This window comes from Chiloscyllium punctatum, chromosome 1, assembly GCF_047496795.1.
Source record: "Chiloscyllium punctatum isolate Juve2018m chromosome 1, sChiPun1.3, whole genome shotgun sequence".
Lineage (NCBI taxonomy): Eukaryota > Metazoa > Chordata > Chondrichthyes > Orectolobiformes > Hemiscylliidae > Chiloscyllium > Chiloscyllium punctatum.
The window spans coordinates 53,824,606-53,840,543 of record NC_092739.1 but is presented as its reverse complement, the minus strand read 5'-3'; the positions used below and the strand labels follow the sequence as shown (position 1 = coordinate 53,840,543).

Here is a 15,938-nt window from a genome sequence, read left to right as displayed (position 1 = left end):
TGATGAGATAAAGATTTATAAAGAATTGGTAAAAGTGTATTTTTTATTTGATATATTTTATTTGCATTTTATTTTCACAAGCTATAACTAACCTTGAAGTCTATTTCTTAAGTTTTTTTATTGTCTTCCAGTCATCATGAACAAAGTGAAAGATTTAATTACCTTATTCAGTAATGAATTGTTATTGTCATTAAGTTTTAAATATTTTCACCTTCCCTCTAAGAAAATGTTCCAGATTTTTTTAGTGTCCCAGGGGAGCTCTTTTTTAGGAATTAAATTTATCCATATTCGGATCTTATATGTTGATGTTTTTGGCATGGAAATTTATTCTCCATGTGTAAGCTGCATAAAAACAGATATCTGGTGTGAACATCGGAATGAATGCATTTTTTTTGAAGTTCTACATAATCTGAACTATGATATTATTTAGAATTTAACAACTCATTCAGGCAAAATAAGCTACAATAACTGACAACAGACAAATAGTGTTTAATCTATATTCTACAATTTAAAATAAAATGTTAACAATATTCATTGTAGTTCTGTTGAAGTGCTTACAAAACTTAAACCAATTTGAATCAAAAACAGGCAAAATTAACATCAACAAAGATAACAACATTTATGTAAATTATAATAAGTATTTACACAATGTTCTTTCAGCAAATTAAACTAATATATTGATTTGTTTCATCTTTATGACATTAGTCACCTCTTGTGTAATTAATTTGATAGTTTGTAATAGGTCATCACTAACCCAATGAGAAAAAGCTTCATCTCAGCTGAATATTTCTGGACTGGGAGTTTGTTTGTTTGTTTGTTTGTATAAAACACATGGCCTCATTTATACTTGGCACCCTTTCTTTGTTTTGCTGCAATAATGAGAATTTCACTTTCTATCTCCTGGCACCCAGCAGCTAGAGAATAGGGCTGAAACTTGTACGTGTGTGCAAAGTCTGGTCAGACTTTGATAGCATCAGGACATAATGCAGGTTTCAAAATTCCTAATCACTCCATCAGGCCAGAGCAGCCTAAAACAATTATGTAGCTGTGTCACCATAACCTCCTCAGATTTTGAAATGAGAAACAGCTTTTGGAATGAACAATAAAAGCAGAGCACACACAAAGGTTATTTTCACCTATCCACTTGGAAATAATTTGCTGCACATCTCCAGATTTAACGAGCCAAATTGAAATACTGACAGATGTTAAATAAAGCCTCTGCCAATGCCCTGCAACACAAACAGTTGACTTCTGAATCCTTAATACAAAGCTGTAATGCACAACAGTAAGTGAAATTTTATTTCTATCTTGGTATGTTATCACATAATGTGAGAACTGTTTTGCAGCCTTTTGGCAGTTGCGATTATGATGCTAAAATCTTTACAGAAACAGAAAGCTTTCTATGAACAAAGAAAAAGTTGTATTTCCAACATCCTAACGCATTTATTTAATGGTGATTTTTTTTTGAAATAGCAAATCCATTTATGGTAAAAATAATAAAAGAGCAGATGAAAAGGTGGAGTATCCACAGCATAGCTTCATTCTTCTTGACTTTTCAAAATGTCACTTCAGCCCAGCCGAAACATTGAATTCATTGTCACAGTTTCTTCACACAATCTGTGCAGTCTGTGGGCCTTTTGGTTTTGCAAATCTGATAATCAAAAATAAAACAGTGTTTATGGCAAATTTCCACAGAGAAATACTTCAATGAAAATTTATAAGGGATGAGTTTCCATGAATAATATTTACACCTTTTAATAATGAATGCATTCATATGAGGTATGTATTTGCACGACATAATAGTATTGATCTTGTGAAGATGGAATACGTTTACATTTTAAGAAAGAAAATCCTCTTAAGAAGAAATTTAGCAATCATTTACTAAGGCTTTCTAAAAGGTGAAAATATTTTATCTTGTTTAGGGATGCATTGGAGAATTGAAATTGAATTTTATTTCTTTATTCAATTTGTTTAGAAAAAATATAGGAGCCAACATTTTATATTGATATTGAATATAGTCAAACATTGAAGATACTTTCAATTTAAAGAGGCACACATGATGACTTAAATAATAGCAGCACATCATTAATACATGAATGTCGACTCACTATAGTCCTAGAAGATCATAGGGCTGCTCTCTCATTAAAGAGAGATGACTGGTGGTGATTTAACCCATGGGACACCATGCAGCAGGCAAGGGGCGAGGTTGAGAAGGTGAGTCCTTGATGGAAAACTCAGCCAGTATAGGAATGGAACTCATGTTGTAAGTGTCACTCTGCTTCACCAGTCTAGCTATCCAACCCACAATACGTGATTGGTATCAAATATCTAACAGTTATTGTTGTTTTCCACTTTCAGTTTTAAAAAAAAGTTGCCAAACATTTTTTTTCATGGCATGAGCTCTTTAACTAAAGGAATAAGTGTAAATTGTGTAATGCTGCTGTCTCACAGATCAGTACAGTTTCAAAACAGAACATTTCCCCACTTGATACTGCATGTTTTGTCGTTAGTAAATCCAGCCTCTCTGGAAACCTGTAGACTTTGCTATGAAAACATGTAGAAACAATTTTTAACCTTGAGACCTGTTTCTAATAGGATATTTTTAATCAAGGATTTCTGAAACAGATAAGAGTCATCGAGTGGTGTGTCTATGATTGGATAATTGACAATTTTATCAAATTAATTCATAACCTTACTTGGAGGATCCCAGCAGATGTCAGCTGTATCTTGGGTTCTGGAGCTAGACTGTGTGAATAAATCTTCCTTCAATAGTTGGTTGGCTTTTTACACATTAGTTCGGTCACCAAAGCTCGCCCCTCTAATTGACTGAGCAAGTAGGTACGTATGCAGTTCAGGGTCTGCATCTGTTATACGCTCCCAATTGAAATTTTCAGATGTAAATTTTCGGAAGTCCACAAGCTCACGTGATTTTTAGATGACAAGGAGTATCAGAACTAAAAGCCACTCACCAGGGTTACCAAATGTCCCATTCTTTTGCAGATTGTTCTGTTTTTAACATATTTTCAGCACCCCCCATGAAGTACCACCACCACCATCACTCCCGCTCCTGTATTCTGTAAGATTCCCATAGCAGAACTCTGAAATGCAGAAACACTAATTGTTCCAAATTTTCTTTCAGCCAGCACAGCTTGCAGACTCGCCACTTGTGGTTCTGCAGCATGTCTGGGATCACTGAAATTAATACTAGGAAATAATGTGGCTGTTTGAAAATCTGACCTGCTTTGCTGCTGCCCCATTAGTGGCTTCACCTATCAACCTCCTCACAATCTCCCTGGCCATTGTGGAAGGAGGCAGTGAGGAGTTGGGAATGGGACAGCCAGGGAGATGCAGAGGGAAGTGGCCAAGTGTTTGGAGTGGTTTGATAAACAAAGTAGTATCCCAGGATTTGAATTGAATTGAATTGATTTGAATCGAAACATTGGTTTAAAACAGAAATACTTTATTTATGCTGCACTTGTTAAAACATATCTGCATCACTCGTAGGTAGTCCTATATTTTTGATGCAGGCAGGTGTCAGAGGCTTTGCGATTGCATGGATGGTGAGTGTGCCTCCTGCAGTTGTGAAGGCAGGAAACACAGCCATTTACGAGCCTGTATGTGAATTCTGTACATTATCCAAGTGTCAGTCTTGCATTACTGTCAGCATCCTCATTTCTGACTGAGAAGGTCTTTTGTTCAAGTTCTACTTCAGAAACCTGATGTTATAATCCAAGCTGTACTTCAGTGCACTAAGGAGTGAGTGCGGTTTTGGAGCTGTCATCTGTCAGTGCCTTAGTCTCGGGTCAATTTTTAAAAGATCCCATTTTACTATTCAAGAAAGAGCAGGTGAGTTCTCCATGTCCTGCCCAATCTTTACCGTACAACTTAAATAACTAAAATCAGATTGGGCAGAAACTCATGTTCTCCAATACTAAGCCAGTGAGGTAAAACATGTTATTCATCCCCCAATTCATCCCCAATTCATTTAAATGTTTTGGTGCTATCTCTGTACCATCTTTAAAATCTTTTATTTATAATGCCATCTCTTTGTCAAAGCTGCCAATGTGCTCTACATGCAGCAGAAAGCTCAGGCAGTCTAGCTGCAGCCCACACAGTTAAAGGAAGGCTGCTCCTCAAAGAAAGACATTCAAAAATATTGCTGCAATGCAAGTTTTTCCAAACTGTACACCAGGGTATACATTGGGATCCAGACTGACAAGTATGGCACTTGAATCTTACAGGTGTGTAGGAGGAGAAATACCACAGTGTTACATGGTCCTGTAGAGGGAAATCCCTCAGAAAATGGGAGCAAGTAGCTGGGAATATCAATTGCCAGAGCTGAACCTTATGTTTTTTCAACTGAGTGTCAATTTGAAGTCTTTCTCTCTGTGATGCATTGTGGGTTTTCTCACTGCATCTTACCTGACTGTCTTCATTAGCTGGCCACCACATTCCTGCAGCGATCCTCACATTCTATTCTTACCCAATTCTATCACTTGTCCTAGCTGCAACAACTTGGCATTGCCAGGATATCCCAAAATGGACTAGCATCCCTGGCACTAGCGCTTTCTTTAAATGGTCATTGTGCACTCAGGCAAGCACCATCAGTCTGAAGCTGCTCTGCATGGTTACTGACATTTGACCTGGACATGGCAGACAGGGGGAAATTGGCATCTTGTGAACAGGAACCTGGGGTGCTGCTGGTTGGTGGATTGGAGACATCCTCCTCTTAAGAAAGTCAGAGGAGTTCATTACAAGATTTTGTGCAAGCCTGCTCAGAGGTTGCCATCTTGCTAAGTGTTGTCTCAGTTGACTGGAGGAAGGCAAGCAATGTAGGAAGACATTCAATGACCTTGTCTCCACTAACTTCTCTCTGAAACCTCACACTCACTCTGTCTCTGCTGCTGTACCTAGCTTACACTAAACCCTCTCAAGCATTACCACTCTCACTTGCTTGCAACATCTTCCCTCATTCACTCCCACCAACTCTAAGCCCCACATCACTAACCCGACATGTTCTTTGCCTTGCCTAACCATTCTCTAGGGACACGTCTCCAGCTGCACCAACGTGTGCTGCTGTGCAATCTGCCTTCATCTCCCTTACTTCTTGCCACCCACTCATTCCAGGAGGTAAACAGCTCACACTAGTGCAGAAAGTGTCACAATGAATGGTGGGCTGTCTGACATTCAGCTCCTCATCCTTTATGAGGAAAGTATCCTGACCCTGACCCCAAATGGCTGACTGACTGTGTCCAAGCCCCTGGACTGGCATTGAAAACTCCCCTTGACATACTACGCCAGGACCTCCGAGCAAAGGCTATTGTTTGTCTTGTCTGAGGACTGTTGACAGCTGTGACAAGCTTTCTGGCTTTGTATCTGTGCAAGGAAATACAGCAGTATTGTGTGCCTTGAATCTCTGGTTAAAGGGACAAAGTAGAAAGGCAGGGAAGCTGTGAGTTACCAGTGAGGGTTCAAAGTGAATGAGCACTAAAAGAGTAAGTGAATAGCCCAGAGATGCTGCTTGGTCCTGTCCATGAGCTGGGTGTGTGTCCCTGAGCGCTAAGTGCCCTTGCTGCAAGATTACAATGATAGTTACCACTACAGTCCAAGTATTAAAGAGAAGCACCTTGCAAGTACATCAGAGATTGCCATGAAAGCATTTAGAAGCTGGTATTTGTCAGATGCCAATGTTCCCAGATGTGGGGTGCATGTGGCCAGTGTCTGTGCAGCGTGCCTTTGAGATATTGTCACCTAGAGTCCAGCATGGAAGCCTTTTGGACCAAGTGATGAGTCATAGTCACCAGGCTTTGACTTCCCACGTCGAGAATTGTCAACACCCAGTTTTCTCATGGTGGAATAGAAAGCTGCGTGTTAAGAAAGTGAGATTTGCAGACAGTAATCTCCTTAATAGGCAACTAGCCACACTGCCTAATAAGAATCTCATCTTGACATCTAGGACATAGTTAATGTTCAACAAGTTTGTCCCAAGTTGACAAAAACCTCATTGGGCTTCTCGCAAGCATTCCACCAGCTTTGCTACTGTAGCAGCCTCTGGTACCAGTCCATGCCCTGCTCGGATGATCACAGTCAGGACCCTGTCCTCATAAAGCTCAGATGGGTTACAAACCACTCGTCTTTGAGTCTTTTTGCCCTATTGGTATCTGTTTTCCACATAGAATGAGAATGAAACAGGTATTACAGGAGATGAAAGTGGTTGGCACAGCTGTCACTTTGGTGTATGTGGGAAGTTCTCCCAATTGAATGAGTGAGTGCATAAGCAGCAGGGAGGACATAGAGGGTTATTGGTGTCGGGGCTTGGAGTGGGTGAGGGTGAATGAAGAAACATTTTGTAAGCAATTGTGTGACTGGTAGCATGAACCTAACTGGGGGAGTAGATGATGGTGGCTACAGTAACAGAGGGATAGATGAGTGTGAGGTATCAGAGAATTGAAAGCAGAGCACTTATGCTGCCAGAGTGGAGAATGACATTGACTTTCTTCCCAAGATGTTGCGTATTCCTCCAGTTGCCTGAGGCTGCTTGAACTTGTGTAGCAATCTCAGACCAGGTTGGCATGGCCTAGTCTCATAACATCAATGGTTGGCTCTGGGGTAAGGGCAAGAACTGCCTGTGCACCACCTCATCCAGCAAGACCTCCAAGATCCTGCCTACAAAGCAAAGTGCTGCATTCATCCGCTCGGCCTTGTCTGGGGCAAAATCAGGATCTGTGCAGGGCTGCTCCGGTTTACAGTGTTTGCACAGGTGAAGAACAGGCCTCTAAACATGGCGCAGATGCAAGGGATGTAATTGCATTCTGTGATATCTAGTGAGTGGCAAGTTGTTTTGGCAACAGCACGTTGTAAGATGTGGCATAAATCGAATGTGAGAGATGTGCGTGATTGGTAATGAACTAAGTTAAGTAAAATAGGGCTAGTCCTTGCAGCAAGAAACCCTCCAAAAACTGGATGCCTTTGGATTTAGCCAAAAACACGTCCATGCATGCTATTGTCTCATAATAAAGATTAGACCGCTTAGGACTGAGATAAGGAGGAGTCTCAGAGAATGGTGATTCATTGGAATTCTGTGCCTCAGAACTCTGCAAAAACTCAATGTTTGACTATGTTTACAACAGAGATTGATGGATTTCTAAATAGTAAAGACATCAAGGAATATGGTGTGAGAAATGGTTGTGACTTAGATCAGCCATAATCCGGTTGAATGGTGAAATCCACTTAGTGCTAGATGGAATTCTCCTGTTTCTCTTCACTATATTTTCCTATGTGCTTCAGTCGATCTCCTGGATGTGTAGAGGTCACTAAAATGCTACATAAATGCTTTCTTTTGAACTTCTAACTACACATATAGTCTTCAAATAGTCTTTAGGGCGGCACGGTGGTACAGTGGTTAGCACTGTTGCCTCACAGAGCCAGAGACCCTGGTTCAATTCCTGCCTCAGGCGACTGACTGTGTGGAGTTTGCACATTCTCCCCGTGTCTATGTGGGTTTCTCCCACAGTCACAAAGATGTGCAGGCCAGGTGAATTGGCCATGCGAAATTGCCCGTAGTGTTAGGTAAGGGGTAAATGTAGGGGTATGGGTGGGTCGTGCTTCGGTTGGGCCGAAGGGCCTGTTTCCACATTCTAATCTAATCTAATCAGGTCTGTTTGAAGGTAACATTGTTTGAAACTGAGTTTATAACAAAAATATTAAATTCCACCTAAATTTTCTGACACAGTCCATCAATGTCAGTGTTATTTGACAAATCATTATTAGCAAAGTTGCTACTTCCAAAAATTAAATCTAATAGTATAAAAATGTAACCTTAATTTACCCTCCTCATTGAAGTCAGATCCAATCATCTTCAGTTCTGACGAGGTGTTTTGGCTGTGCTGTAAAGGTTGTTTATTGATGTTAAAATAAAAGATGCAACAGATAAAACTTTGACATCTACTCATGTGTTTCATTTGGGATTCTGGTATCCTTTTAACAGACTTGTAACAAAAAACACGTTAAGAAAGCCAATGAATTAACTTTCAATCATAATCTTTCTATTTTCATAAGATCCAGTAGCTGACCTGCATTTTTAAAATAAATTACTTGTCATATCCACAATGAAGAAGGAAGTCTTTTTCTTAACATAGGAGGCAACATCTTCATTTTCATTTCGGTTCAAGCTGCATATATGTTAGAATGGAGATTAACTCAGTAGCAAAGGTTGAAAACTGAGGTATTATCATGGAATGGTTACAGTACTGAACAAAGTTGTTCGGCCCATCATCTCAATGTCAGCTCTTTGAAAGAATGACTCGAGGAGTTCCACTCTTCAACTTTTTCCCAGGCTTCCAAATCTTCATTTTAGATTTGATTCCCTACATTATGGAAACAGGTCCTTTGGCCCAACAAGTTCACACCGACCTGCTGAAGAGCAATTCCCCCATTCTCCCACCATGTGGTTACCTCTCTCTAATGCACCTAGTACTATGGGCAATTTAGTATAGCCAATTCACCTGACCTGCACTTCTTTGGATTGGGGGCGGAAACCAGAGCTCCCAGAGGAAACCCACGCAGACAAAGAGAGAATGTGCAAACTCCACATAGACACAGTCACCCGAGGCAGGAATCGAACCGGGATCCCTGGCACTGTGAGGCAGCAGTGCTAACCACTGAGCCACTGTGTCACCCCCATTATCCAATTCCCTTTTGAAAGTCACATTTGAGTCTGCTTTCACGACATACTCAAAACAGCACTTCAAAGACCCTCTACACTTGCTGTAGATATTTTTAAAAAGTCATCATTTTCACCCTGGTTCTTTTGCAAGCATCGTAAATCAGTCTCATTTGGATCTGGATAATTTCACAATGGGAACAGTCTCTCACTTTTTTTTGTTTAGAACATTCAGGATTTTGAGCACCATTATCAAATTTTCTTTCAAACATGTCCAAGGAGAACATTCTCACCTCTGTCAATCTGACCACGTTTCTCAGCACCTCTCTGAGTCTTCACATCCCTCCTGAAGTGCCCAGAATTGGCTCAGAGAATTTACTGACAGATAGCTGTTGGAGCAGTGTGGACTGGTGCTGGGCATTGGGAACATGAGGAATGCCTGACATAGCTGACTCTGAGAGAATTGCACAGAAAATCGAAAATTCTAATGGACAAATCCCTTATGGATTCAACTTTCTGCAACAGTTCCTTAAAGTCGGAGAATTCTGAAGGTTCACACTAACTTAGACTTAATAGTTACCAAGGAAACGTTTGAGATTAGAAACCTATTCTAACACCTGGGTAACTATTAAGCTGAACTTCTAGCTCAGCACTGATCCTCACTAAACTATAGCTGCCAGTCTCTCCCACCCCCTTCCAAACCCTTGACTGACCTGAACTCTTGGATCCAATAGCCCTATCTGCTAACGTCTCCTCTTCCCTTAAATCTGGCTCAACACCACCATCCCTATCTCAAACTTGCACCTTACTGAGGCCAACCTGTCCTCTCATATTTCACACCCACTTCTGGCCCAGCACTGCTACATGCCCTGGAACAGGACCCAGTCCAGACAAACCTCCCCTTCTGACCCAACATCAACTTTCACACACCTAACCTACCCTAAGCACTCATCCATTTACTTCTCACCTGAGAAATCTGCCACCTTAGACATCTCAAGCACATGTCACCATGGAACCCTACACCCTCACCTACTTAGTAACCTACACCCTCATCTACCTGGCATTCTATCCCCTCACCCACCTTACCTACCTGGCATCCTATCCCCTCACCCACCTTACCTACTTGGCATTCTATCCCCTCACCCACCTTACCTACCTGGCATTCTATCCCCTCACCCACCTTACCTACCTGGCATTCTATCCCCTCACCCACCTTACCTACCTGGCATTCTATCCCCTCACCCACCTTACCTACCTCGCATCCTATCTGCTCACATCACAATAGCTTTCACAATAACTTTTGAAATGTATGCTGGACATTTAAGCTTCACCCTACCGCAGGGAAATGGCTTCAAGAAAGACCATAAATAAAAACCAAAAGAACAATGGCTGCTGTAAATCAGAGACAAAATTGGAAATTACTGGAAAAGCTCAGCAGCACTGGCAGCATCCGTGGAGAAAAAGCAGGGTTAACATCTTAGATCAAATGACGCTTGAGGAAGGGTCATTTGACCCAAGACATTAACCTTGGTTTCTCTCCAAATGTGCTGCCAGAGCTACTAAGCTTTTCCAGAAACTTCTATTTGAGCCTCTGGAAAGATCTTCATTAATGCTGGATGTAGGAATTACTGACAGATTTGTAACAGAAGTCCCATTTCCCAAAATCTCCATGACAAAGTCATCTAAAGATAAATGGGTATTTTTAAAAGTCCAATTAAATATAGAAATCGTTTTTCCAACTCTGATCACAATCTTTCCACCTATACTCCAGCTGAGCCAGACCATGTTTTGTTTATAAAAGTTCATATTATCTTTCTTCCTTTTTGTACTTATTGCTTCTGCTTATAAAGCCAAGGATTCTGTATTACTAACCACTTTGTGAACCAGCCCAGTCACCTTCAGTGACTGTGCACCATGCATTTCAAGGCAGTGAACCTTGTGATAGGTAATCAGAAATTGTAGGAAATCCTGGAAGTATACAGCTAGGGAGATAGCAGTTTAAATAAGATAGGTTGATAGTTCAAAAAGTGATGAAGGATCCCACTTGAACTATTACTGTCACATCTTTCCAATTTCACTCTACTTGCTTGTGCTTTATATTCTGCTTCCCATTTTTGATTTCCAACATGTACAGTATCCTTTTCTTCTGTGTTCAATCTAATTGACTGGCAGTTCTAGAAAGCCAGGAGCAGCAGAACTTGACAGAGGAACTACATGCAGGCCCCTGCAAATCTTTGAGTAAAATAAATCCTTTCCATTTATGGAGAGAAATCGGTAGCATGGTCTTTCTGTTTGCTGAGGGCAGGTTGTGGAGGTCCAACAGGGGGGAACAACGTTATGGGTAACATCTTGTGGAGTGGAGTTCTCTCAATAAGCATAAGCTACTACCAACGACACCCCCCCCCCTCCCCCGCCATTCGATTAGATTCCCTAAGGTATGGAAACAGGCCATTTGGCCCAACAAGTCCACACTGACCCTCCAAGAGTAACCCACCCATACCCAATCCCCTGCCCTATATTTGCCCCTGACTAACGCACCCAACAATATGGACAACTTAGCATGGCCAATTCACCCGACCAGTACATCTTTGAACTGTGGGAGGAAACTGGAGTACCCAGGAAAAACCCACGCAGACACTGGGTGAACATGCAAACTCCACACAGACAGGTGGCCGGGGCAGGAATTGAACCCGGGTCCCTGGCATTATGAGGCAGCAGGGCTGACCACTGATCCACCATGCCACACAGGAAATATTATAAGCCTATTTGTTTTAATCAATTATATTTAAAAAGCAGTCTGATGTCTCACACCCACCTGCTAACAGCTTTATGATAAAGAATGGGGGTGGGGGCGGCATGATATGTTGGTTAACTGGTTTGGCAGAAAGTTCATGGACAATTATTCGTTCAAAAAAAGAGTGCATGCACCACCCATATCTGGAAGTGAACAGAGTAATGTTTGGAATTAATGTCCCGATTGAACAGAAGCCCTGTTCTGAGGTGAACAAGTCAGGTTGGACCAGAATGTGTCATTCACAAGTTTGACTGGCTTTTCCTTCTGTCTACCAGGTTATTTGAGGGTGGATCAGGTGATGGGCAGGGAAATGGTGGACTTTCCATCCTCATATTTTATTCCTACCCTCAATAGCCCCACTACTGAAAACGCAACTGGCAGATTACCACAAAATCCAACTCTTGGTGTTTACCTTTTCGGGAAAATTGATGCCCTGAGGAACATTTTACATCACAGATTTCAACAGGTGGAGGGTGAAGGTGTTTCAAGCTCAAATGTCAATCCAAGCAATTTACTAAAAACCATAGAATCCCTACAGGGTGGAAACAGGCCCTTTGGCCCAACAAGTCCACACCGACCCTCTGAAGAGTATCCCACCCACATCCATTCCCCGAACGTAATACTCTGTATTTACCCCTGAATAATGTACCTAACCTACACATCCCTGAACACGGTAAGCAATTTAGCATAGCCAATTCACCTAACCTATCCAATTCACATCTTTCGATTTGTGGGAGGAAATCAACGCAGATACAGGGAGAATGTGCAAACTCCACATAGACAGTCGCCTGAGGCTGGAATGGAATCTGGGTCCCTGGAGCTGTGAGGCACCATGCCACCCAAGACCTGGACCAACGTGCAGCACAGGCAGATGGCCAATTAGAGAGCAGGTAAGGAATTCCAGTGGCTCATCTTGACCAAATAAAACATATTGATCAAACCTTTACTCTGTCCAGTGGAAAATTAAAGTTATGTTGAGGTCTTAAGTCATATCATAAAACTTTATTTTGACTCCTCTCTACATTGATTACTATTCCTGGTCTTTTGGTGAATTCAAAACCTTCACAATTTTTGCTTTGCTATGACCCTATTCCCACCCAAAATCTAGGATCAATGTCATAGTTCTCCAGTCGAGCGCAGTTTCTGATACTGGCAGGTATTCATTCTCAGTAACACCACTGGGAGTTAGTGGTTGTGGCTGGTACTACACCCACCCAAGGCCAAAGACCACAATGCTCCCAGGTACAAGTGAGGTGATGGGAGGATTGGAGCTGGCGATATGGGCCAGAACTAGCTTTCAGTGCCTCCCACCCCATTTCAAGATGTTGGCTCTTTGTATCGGTTATTGAGATCCTGACAATGTAAGCAATGCTCCTCACTTGCCATTAGGTGGATACCAGCAGCAGCTGGATGAAGCCTTCATTTGGAACTAATTGCCCATTAGTGGTCTTAGTTGTGCCAAGACAGTAAAGCTGTCCACAGTCCTTCCTGATGTAGACTTAATCAAGGCTATGTAAGGGTCCCCTCCTGCCTGATTAAACCGTACCCCTCTCCCACCTCCCCTCCCCTCCCCTGACAAAAACTGTTCAAACTCTCCAGAGAGGCAAGCATTAAAGTTTGTCCAGTGCATGAGAAGCCTAAATCAAACTAAATTGCAGCCATACCGATAACTCTAAATCACTACTTTTGACATTAACCATACACTCAATCATGCTGAGAGAGGTAGAATAACACAATGTGTTCAAACAGGCTGTTCTTTTTCACTCTGTTCCAACTATTTCTGTAATTTGTCACTGAAATGCCAGTATACTACTAAAGGTAATCTAAATTGTCCATCTTTCATTTCCTTGCAAGAGTCAAACATGTAATATTAAGTTAGAATCACACGAGGGCCAAACTAAGTAAATTAGAGCAGTGTATGGGAACCAGTTAGAGTTTTACAATAGGTTAGCAGCTTTCATATCTCTCATTTATAGTCTCTTGATAAATTACTAGATTTTTGGAGTTGAGTGCCACAGCATACATAATAGAATTTAAATTCTTAGTCTTTGTGTTACTCCTATAAAAGCATCCTTGAAATCTATTTCAGTTTTGGATTACTGATCATAATATTTCCTTCTCTGGACTGGTGTCAATTTTTGGTTGTGATAAGGTTTGTGATCTTTTGAGGTACTTTTTGGATATTTTCCTTCAACAAAACACACATAAATTTAAGTTATTGTAGGTTTTCCATAAACCTAATCAATTCTAATTGCATATTATAAATAAGTAATGCACATTTAATTTTTTAAAAAGTCAGCTTGCTAACTTGAATAATTGTTTGTCAAATTTTTATATATGAGGCTAAGATTTCCCAACTTAAAATGAATTATTAATATGCAATAATTACATCTGTGAGAGAAACAGTATTAACATTTTGAGTTAAATATAAGTCTTCCACAAAAGTCATTATAAGGTTGGCAATGAATACACAAGGGAATATTTTCTGTAACATATATCTAGTGTTTGGGAGAGGTGAAAATGAGAACAAACCTTTTCAGTATTTGAAACAGTCTGGGCAGAATTTTGCTAGAAATCAGCGAAGTATTGACTTTTGAGAGTTTATTAAAAGAAGTTAGTATTAATTTGGAATCATTTATTGGAAAAGTTTATTTCATTACCAGTGCTTAGACCATAAGACCTGAAATACAGGAGCAGAGATTAGGTCAGTCAGCTCATCAGATCTGCTCCGCCATTCGATCATGGCTGATAAGTTTCTCAACCCCATTCTCCTGCTTTCTCCCCTTAACCCTTGATTCCCTTGATACTCAAGAACCTATCCACCTCAGTCTTAAATATACACAATGACCTGGCCTCCACAGCTTTCTGTGGCAATGAATTTCATAGATTCACTACTCTGGCTGATGACGTTTCTCCTTATTTCTTTCTATAAGGTCTTCCCTCTACTCAAAGGCTGTGCCTGTGGGTCCTAGTCTCTCCAGCCAATGGAAACATCTTCCCAACATCCACTCTGTCCAGGCCATTCATTATTCTGTATGTTTCAATTAGATTCCCCCCCGTCCCCCCCATCCTTCTGAATACTGATTAACAATGTTAACATAGATTGTTCACTATTTATAAATATAAATTTGTAATTTTTCTTAACATCAATAACAAATTTGCTCATTGTTATAAAATAACTTTTATATTTAACAATGTTTTCAATGGAATGCTTGTTAATTTGGCAACTCAAAAACTAGCATATAATCCATGCTGTCAGAAATCAAATGCTAAAATAAAGTGTTTCTTCATACTATTTGTACAATCAATCAATGAAAACAAATAACCCTTATTCGATAGAAAAGCAATAGATAAACTAGCTGTGGAACTTAAAGTCATTGCTTTACTGTTCAAATTCCCCTGACTTCATCTCTACTATCTGCTAGTTAGGTGTTATGCAAAATACTCATCATTGACAGTCTTTCACTGGCATTAGCAATTTAACATTAATCATTTAGAATAAAGACAACATAATTAGAATTAGTGTGCAATTTAAAAAAGAGTGCAAATGCTTTAACTGTGTATATAGTATGAGAAGAGAAAAAGATTAGTGAAGTCAAATGTAGGTCTCTTACAGTCAGAAACAGGGGAAGTTAAATGGGAGACAAAGAAATGGCAGACCAATTAAATGCATATTTTGGTTTTGAATTCACAATGGACAAAACAAATAATGTCCAAAAATATTGGGGAAACAGAGTATAATGAGAGGGAGGGACTTAAGGAAATTAGCCTTAGTAGGGAAACAACATAAGGGAATTGGATGAGGTTGAAAGCCACTAGATCCCCAGAGCTCAGCAATTTATATCCCAAAGTATATAAGGAGTGCCTTAGGTATAGTGGATGCATTTGTGGTCATTTTTCAAAATTCTATATAGTTTTGAATAATTCCTGCAGATTGGAGAATAGCTCTGGGCGGCACGGTGGCACAGTGGTTAGCACTGCTGCCTCACAGTGCCAGAGACCTGGGTTCAATTCCTGCCTCAGGCGACTGACTGTGTGGAGTTTGCACATTCTCCCGTGTCTGCGTGGGTTTCCTCCGGGTGCTCCGGTTTCCTCCCACAGTCCAAAGATGTGCAGGTTAGGTGGATCGGTTGTGCTAAATTGCCCGTAGTGTTAGGTTAGGAGTATGGGTGGGTTGCGCTTCGGCGGGTCGGTGTGGACTTGTTGGGCCGAAGGGCCTGTTTCCACACTGTAAGTAATCTAATATAATCCCTCTATTATAAAAAGGGATGCAGAGAGAAAACCAAGAATTATAGACTAGTTGGCCTGGTATCAGTAGTGCAAGAAATGCTAGTCTATGACACAAGATATAATAGCAGAATACTTGAAAAACAGTGACAGAGACAGACAAGAGTTAGCATGGATTTACAAAAGGGAAATCACGCTTGACAAATTTACGAGAATATTTTGAGGATGTGGTGAATAGAGTTGATGAGGGGGAGC

The 15,938-nt window shown here is 40.7% G+C and overlaps 1 protein-coding gene across 5 annotated transcripts in view; it reads left to right on the top strand.

Moving 5' to 3' along the window:
* The window catches only part of kcnip4a (potassium voltage-gated channel interacting protein 4a), a 1,126,071-nt gene that overhangs the window by 784,711 nt on the left and 325,422 nt on the right, over nt 1-15,938 (top strand). The gene's annotated exons all lie outside the window — the stretch shown is intronic.